Below are 8025 nucleotides of genomic sequence, written 5' to 3'. Positions count from 1 at the left end.
TTTTCCTTTTCTTTTTCCTTTTTATGCTTATTCCTTTTATTATTCTCTTTTAAATTTGTTTTTCTCTATGTTATTTTCTTTTTTGTATTTTCTTTCTCCTGCTCTTATATTTTAATTTTTATTTTTGCTTGTTTGTATTGCTTTTTGTTGCTTTTCTTGGGAGACTGCAAAAATGTCCACACTACCAAGACACATCCACTTCTCCTGCTGCCCTATTCACTGGACAAGTACCACCAACTGCATCACTTGATCAAAGACAGATGGTGACCAACATTAATCCAGACCACCCTCAACTGCTCTATATGAACAGTGAACAGAGAACTTCATACACACTCCCATCTACTACCGCATTCCCCATGAGTCAGGTGGTAGACACCTAAGTGCTGCCAAACCAGTAAGCAGAGAAATGTGTCTACCCCATTCCTTGGATACATCAAAACAAAGTAAAGCAAAAAACCTGGCCAAAAGACACAACATACAATCATCAATCAAATACAAATACAACACAACAATGTCTCAGAGACAACAACCTCAGTCTACACAAATAAACACCACAGGGTGGCTCAAACAAGTTACCAAAATACAGAGCCAGAAGAAAGACATGGTACTGTAACTATTTGATAAAGAATTCAAAAGAATTATATTTAGTCCCTCCAATGAGTTAAGAAAGGGATCAAAAAAAAGAAAAAAAAAAAGAAAGAAAGAAAGAAAGAAATAGACAGTGCAAGAAAAACAAAGAAAAAGCCTAGAAAAATTCAGGAAAATAATACAACAACAAATTGACAAAATAAATGTAAAATAAAATATACAAAAATAGCAAATGGAAATCCAGAATATTAGCACTAAGATTTGAGAAATGGATAATGCATCTGAAAGGTAAAGGAGTAGAATTAAACAATGGGAGAAGGCTTAGGAAAGTTGAGACAAATCTCTCAATATTGATCTATCAGAGGAACAATCAGAAAAAAGAATGGGGAAAAAAAGGCCTAAGAATTATGTGAAATACTACCAAGAGGAATAATTTACATATGATAGGGATTCCAGAATAGGTAGAGGATTAAAAAAGCACAGAGTAGATTTGTTGGAAAGTAACTTCCTTAATATCATGAAAAACAAGAAGATGTGTATTCAAGAAACTCAACACATCCCAAACAGGATAGACACCTAAAGAAAACCATTAAGACATATCATAATCAGTTTCTAACACAAAAGACAAAGAAAGAATCTTGAAAACACCTCAGTGAGAAAGAAAAGTTACCTACAAAGGAGAATCAATAAGACTTAAGTTCTGATTTCTAGGCAAAAAAAAAAAAAAAAATGCAGTCAAGAAAGGGAAATGGCATATATAAGACCTTAAAAGAAAAAAAAAAAATTAAGCAACAATTATATATCCAGCAAAATTGTTCCTCAAATATAATGGGGAAAGCAGGACATTTGCAGATAAACAGAAATTAAGGGATTTTGTAAAAACCAGACTAACTTTACAAGAAATACTAAAAGGAGTTCTTGTGACAGAGACCAACAATGGCACACAACAACCTGAGATTAACATACATGACTATATCACCCAGAAAACAATTCAGATATAGAAGTACCCAAAATGAAATAAACCTACAACACTGAAAATAGGGAACCAGAGACGTCAATTTTAAAATTAAAACAACTACAAAACAAAAAGAGGGAATAAATGATGTCATCACAGAACTTCCAAAACCAGAGGAAGTCAAGACAACATCAAGATAGACTGGACTGTTCTAAAATTTGGGAGAAAATAATGACACAGGTAACATCAAAGAAAATTAATAAACCTTCTCATCAAAATAAAAAGAAAATAATAAAAACTCAATGAACACTAAAACCACAGCAATGAAGGAAAAGATAAGAAAATTCATAAATAAAATAAACTCAGCACAGAAAAATATATGGAACAAAGAAGTCATCACACCACACACACACACACAAAAAACAGCAAAATGACAAGCAGTAAATTTATACCTATGTATTGTGCTCTGGTAGCATAGCGCCTAAGGCACTTGACTGCTAGCCAGAAGGCTGGCAGTTCAAACCCACCAGCCATTTCTCAGAAGGAAGGTTGGGCAATCCTACTTCCATAGTGATACTGCCTTGGAAACCCAAGGAGGGGTAAGGAGGGGTCCCTATGAGTTGGGGTCTACACGACGGCAAATAACAACAAAACAACATGATTACACTGAATGTAAATGGATGTTCTGGTTACCTGGTGCCACTCTGACAAGAATATACCACAAATGGGATGGCCTTAACAAACAGGAGTTTATTCTCTTACAGTTCAGGAGGCTAGAAGTCTGAGTTCAAAATGCCAGGCTCTAGGGGCTGTGTGAAAGCCCCTTGATCTTGCACTTCAGCTCTGCCTCTTGCTCTCAGCCCACTGAAGCTAGAGGCATCTCTTCACTCAGGCAGCTACTGGCTGCTGAGGCTAACAAGCCCAAGGTCGAGAAATAAAATGGCACAGTCCCAATGTTACCAAATCACATGGCAGTTCATTAATTCAAATCCATTGATAGTCCCAAGGTAAGCAGAGCATGGCAGGCTACTGAACAATGACTTGACTACATGTAGGGTTCAAGTGTGCCATAAGCTAGAGACCATTCCCAAAGCTGTTTCTTATATACAGGAAGCAGACCACATACCCAAAGCAGCTACTCAGCTGTTCCAATAATTTCCACCAAGGAGTAAATTACCAGTCTCATCATGGAGAATACATTCAGCTACCCAACCACTCAACCAGGCCCAGCCAAGTTGATACACAAACTTAACCACCACAATGGATTACATGCAAGAGTCAAAAGACAGCGAGTAGCAGTAGAAAACATGAACCATCAACATACAGTCTACAAAAGAAACATCTTAGATACAAAACAAAAATAAGCTAAAAATCAAAGGTTGAAAAACAATATATTTAGCAAATGGCAAATGGCAACAAAAAAAATCAGAAGTGGAAATATCAGTTTCTGATAAAATAGACTTTAAGGCCAAAACCAGAGTAAGAGACAAGGAAGAACATAATATAATGATTAAAATTTCAAATCAACAGAAAGCATAACCATAATAAATATCTAAAAACATAATAAAAGAGCACCAAAATACATAAATCAAACTTTAACAGAATTGAAAAAAGAAACAGATGACTACACAATAATACTGTTGTTGTTGTTGTTATGTGCTGTCGAGTCGACCCCCGACTCATAGCGACCCCTCCTTGGGTTTCTGAGGCAATATCACTACGGAAGTAGGATTGCCCAACCAATAGTAGGACATTTTAATTCATGACTCTTGATGAAGGACGGAACAACTAGAAAGAAACACAACAAAGACACCAAAGATCTAAACAACACAATCAACCAATTTGACCTTGTAGACATATATAGAACATTCCACTCAACAACAGCACAATATATATTCTTTTCCAGTGCACATGGAACATTCTCCAGAATAGATCATATGTTAGTCTGCAAAGCAAGCCTCACTAAATTTAACAACATCAAAATGCTACAAAGCATCTTCTTATATCACAATGCTATAAAATTAGAATTCAATTTCAGAGCAAGAAAAAAAATAATAAAATTAACGGAAATTGAATAACACATTGCTTAAAAATTATTGGGTATAAAAGAAATAAAATATGAAATGAGAAGAAAAAAAAATCCTTGAATCAAATGAGAAAGTAAACACAACATACCAAAATGTTCAAGATGCAGCAAAAGCAGTGCTCAGAAGGCAATAAATGCACACATCAAAAAAGAAGAAAGAATAAAATTCAAAACCTTAAATAAACAACAACTCAAGAAATTAGAAAAAGAGCAGGGAAAAAAAACCTACATTCCTCAGAAGAAAGGAAATAATAAAGATTAAGGCAGAAATAAATGAAATAGAAATCAGAAAAACAATAGAAAGAATGAACAAGACTATAAATTTGTCCTTTGAAAGGATTAATAAAATTGACAAGCCACTATCAAATCTACAAAGGAAAAATAGATGTAAATAATATAAATGAGAAATGAACAATATAATTCAATTTAATTAATTTAATTAAAAATATGTAATCGATGTCATGAAACAAAATGTACATGAACAGTTGAGAGTAAAATGAATCTGCTTTGTAAATTTGCACCCAAATCACAATAAAAATTTAAAAAAAAAAAAAAAATGGGCAGAGGACATGAATAGACACATCACCAAAGAAAGCATTCAGGTGGCCAAGAAACACATGAAGAGATGCTCTCAATCATTAGCCATTAGAGAGATTAAAATCAAAACAACAGTGAGATATACCAGCACTGATAGGAAAGTTCAAAAAACAGGAAACAACAAATGCTAGTGAGGGTGTGGAGAGACTAAACCAAAAAACCAAATTCACTCCCATTGAGTCGATTGCAACATACAGTGACCCCTTTGGGTTTCCAAGGTTATATATAAATCTTTATGGAAGAAGAGTGCCCAGTTGCCCAGTCTTCCTTCTGCAGAGTGGCTGTTCGGTTTGAACTGCCAACTTTGTGGTTAGCAGTCAAATGCCTTAGGCACTATGCCACCAAGGATCCTAGCTCTAGTGGAGAGACTAGAAGCCTCATACACTGCTGAGGAGACTGTGAAAGTGAAAGCACTGTGGAAATTGGTATGGTGTTTCCTTAAAAAAGTAGAAATAAAAATACCATATGATTCAGCAATCCCACTAGTAGGTACATATCCTAGAGAAATAAGAGACATGACACAAACAGATGTTTTGCAGTACTACTCCCAATAGCAAAATGATGGAGACAATCTAAATGCCCATAAAAGGAGGAATGTATCAACAAACTATGGTATATACACACAATGAAATACTACACAACATTAGAGAACATTGATGAATCTGTGAAACATCTCATAACAAGGAAGAACTGAGAGGCCATCATGCTGAGTAAAGTTCCAAACCAAAACCAAAGTCAATGCCATCAAATCAGATCCAACTTATAGCAACCCCTCCTTGGGTTTCCAAGGCAGTATCACTACAGAAGTAGATTGTCCAGTCTTCTTTCCAAGGAGTGGCTGGTGGGTTTGAACCATCAGCCTTCTGGTTAGCAGTCAAATGGACAGTTTGAGACCGTTATTGTAAAAAGTTAAGAAAAGAGTTTGACACACACAAAAAAAAATATTCTTTGATGGGTGCCATTGGTGGGTGAGGAAGGGAGGGTAAGCCACTAACTAGAGGGTAGGAAAAAAATATATACATATGGTAACTTACCTCATGAAAAAAAATTTAAAAAAATAAGACTAATGACACACTGAGGAAAAATGTCTGCAATTTATATCACAAAGGGCTAATTTCCCTACTTTAAAATGATCTTCTAAAAAAAATAAATAAAATGAAATGTATAATGTAACAACAAACAACTGAAATAAAAAAGGATAACAACAGAGTACTATGAAGAATTGTACTCTACCAAACTTGAAAACCTAGCAGAAATGTCAAATTTCTAGAAACATACTAACTACATAAACTAACACAAACTGTGGTTAAAAAAAACTGAGCAGACCCATAACCAAACAAGAGATTGAAGAGGTACTTTTTAAAAATTCCCAACAAATAAAAGCCCTGGCTTGGGTGACTTCACTGGAAATTTCTAATAAATATTCATACCAATACTACTCAAACTATTCCGAAGCATAGAAAAGGAAGGAATGCTCTGGAATTCATTCTATGAAGCCAACATAACCCTGACCCCAAAACCAGGCAAAACCCCACTGACAGTGAGTTGATTCTTGCTCATAGTGGCCTTATAGGACAGACTAGAACTGCTGCCAAAGCATTTCTAAGGCTTTAAATCTTTAGTGAAGAAGATTGCCAAATCTTTTTCTCACAGAGTAACTGGTAGATTCCAATCACCAACCTTTTGGTTAACAGCTGAAAATTTTAAAACACTGCACCTTACATAGCCTAATATTCAGCCTCAAAATAGCCCAATCAGTAATTAAATCAAAGTGATGTAACTGTACTCTAACTGCCAAAAGGGCTGTCAGCAGAAGACAGAAATTGAAGGATTACTAAAAAACATCCAGGACTTGAGGCAGTAAGATCCAAGAGAAAAGTGAACCACAGGGAAGTGAGTCCAACATTCTATGCCCTTTTCCTCCTCGGGCATTTTCCAGTGTGTAGGGCAAGAAGTCAGACAGTCAGGCAGAAAGAGCCACTGTGTGTCTAAAAGGGAAATAACACCTGCCAAGGAAGAGTGGTCTTAGAAAACATCCCAGCATTTCCACAGATACCCCTGAATACCAAGCCCTGATAATAAGGGCAAACCAGAAATCAGACATGTCCTTAGAAACACCAAAACCCATCTTCAAATCATCTCAATCTCTGACTGGATTCAGGAAAACTGCTCACCAGATAAAAATTGAGTTTTTCTTAGAAAATACATCACCCAAAGCCTCTAAACTTTTCATTTAAAATTTTAAAAATTGCCAGGTTTGTCAAGACAAAAGACAATGTCAAAAGTCCAACATTTAAAAAATACAAACAGACTCAGAGGTAGTTCAGATATTGGAGTAATCATAAACTTAATTAAAAAAAAAAAAAACTGTCAATATGTCCAAGAAAATAGGTGACCAAATGAATAGTATCACCAGAAAACTATTTTTAAGTAATAATTCAATGGAAATTATCAAAGTAAGGAATACACTGAAATTAAGAATGGAAATATGGATTTAACAGTAGATTAGACAAAGATTATACATACAGTAGACACAGCAGCATCTGTGTACAGGAAGATAGGTCATCAGAAAATATCCAGACTGAAGTATGGTGAAAAAAAATAGGTGGAAAAGAGGCATATAAGATATGGTGCAAAAGCTTTACCTATGTGTAATTGGAGTCCAAGAGAGATGAAAATGATGAGTGAGAAAAAAGCTATATTTGAACAGATAATGGTTGAAAAATTAATTGGCATAACATACTCCACAAAGACAATGTCCTACATTCTACTTTGGTGAGTAGTAATTGGGGTCTTAAAGGCTTGTGGGCAGCCATCTAAGTGCAACCATTGGTCTCTCCTCATGTGGAGCAAAGAAGAGTGAAGAAAATGAAAAATGCATGGACATAACTGGTCCAATGGACTAATGGACCTTGTGAACCTAAGCCTCCATGAACCTCTGACCTTGGGAACTACCACTGCTGTCCACTCTGAAAGGAATCACAATAGGAGGTCCTGGACAGAGAGAGAAAAAAAAAGTGGAATAAAACTCAAAATCATGAAAAAGACAAGGCTTACTTATCTAATAGTGACCAGTGGAACTCCTGAAACTACAGCCCTTAGACCTTCTTCAGGCCTGGAACTGAACTCACCCCCATGGCTCAACTTTCAGCCAAACAATAACACCAGGGAGATACACATTCCATATGAAATCAAAAGGTCAGTATCTGCCCAGGGATAAAGCTCAGAAGGCAGGAAGGAATAGGAAAGAAGGATGAGAGGAAACTATAAATATAGGCAGGAAGTGGGAAAAGTGATGTTACATTGTAGGGAGTGTAATCAATGTCACAAAACAAAATGTGTACGAATTGTTGAATGGAAAACAAATTTGCTCTGCAAACTTTCACCCAGATCACAATAAAAAAATTAATAAATAAAAGATTTAAAGGATAATGGTTGAGAATTTTCTAAAACTAAAGAAAAAAATCAAACCACTGATTTCAAGTTTCTATGAATAATACTAGAAGAAAACTAGAAGACAATAGAGTGCAAGGAGGAATGAAGAAAATCAGAAAAAGTAAATATATGTATAAATAAGATTGATTGCACAAAACAACAATTATAATGTCTGAGGGGTTTAAAATATAGAGAGAGTTGAAATACATATCTAACAATAACACAGAAAAAAGGAGAGGAAATATATGGGCTTAAAGTTTTCAAGGTCCTTGCATTGCACAGGAAATGATAAAGAAAAGATACTAATTTATAGCAGACTGTAGTGAGTTAGGGATGCATAAAACCCAGTCACTAGTGCTCAGAC

This window comes from Orycteropus afer, unplaced genomic scaffold (assembly GCF_000298275.1).
Source record: "Orycteropus afer afer isolate SDZICR_OR568_19922 unplaced genomic scaffold, OryAfe1.0 scaffold00109, whole genome shotgun sequence".
Classification (NCBI taxonomy): Eukaryota; Metazoa; Chordata; class Mammalia; order Tubulidentata; family Orycteropodidae; genus Orycteropus; species Orycteropus afer.
The sequence above is the reverse complement of the archived record's forward strand: the minus strand, read 5'-3'. Positions refer to the sequence as shown.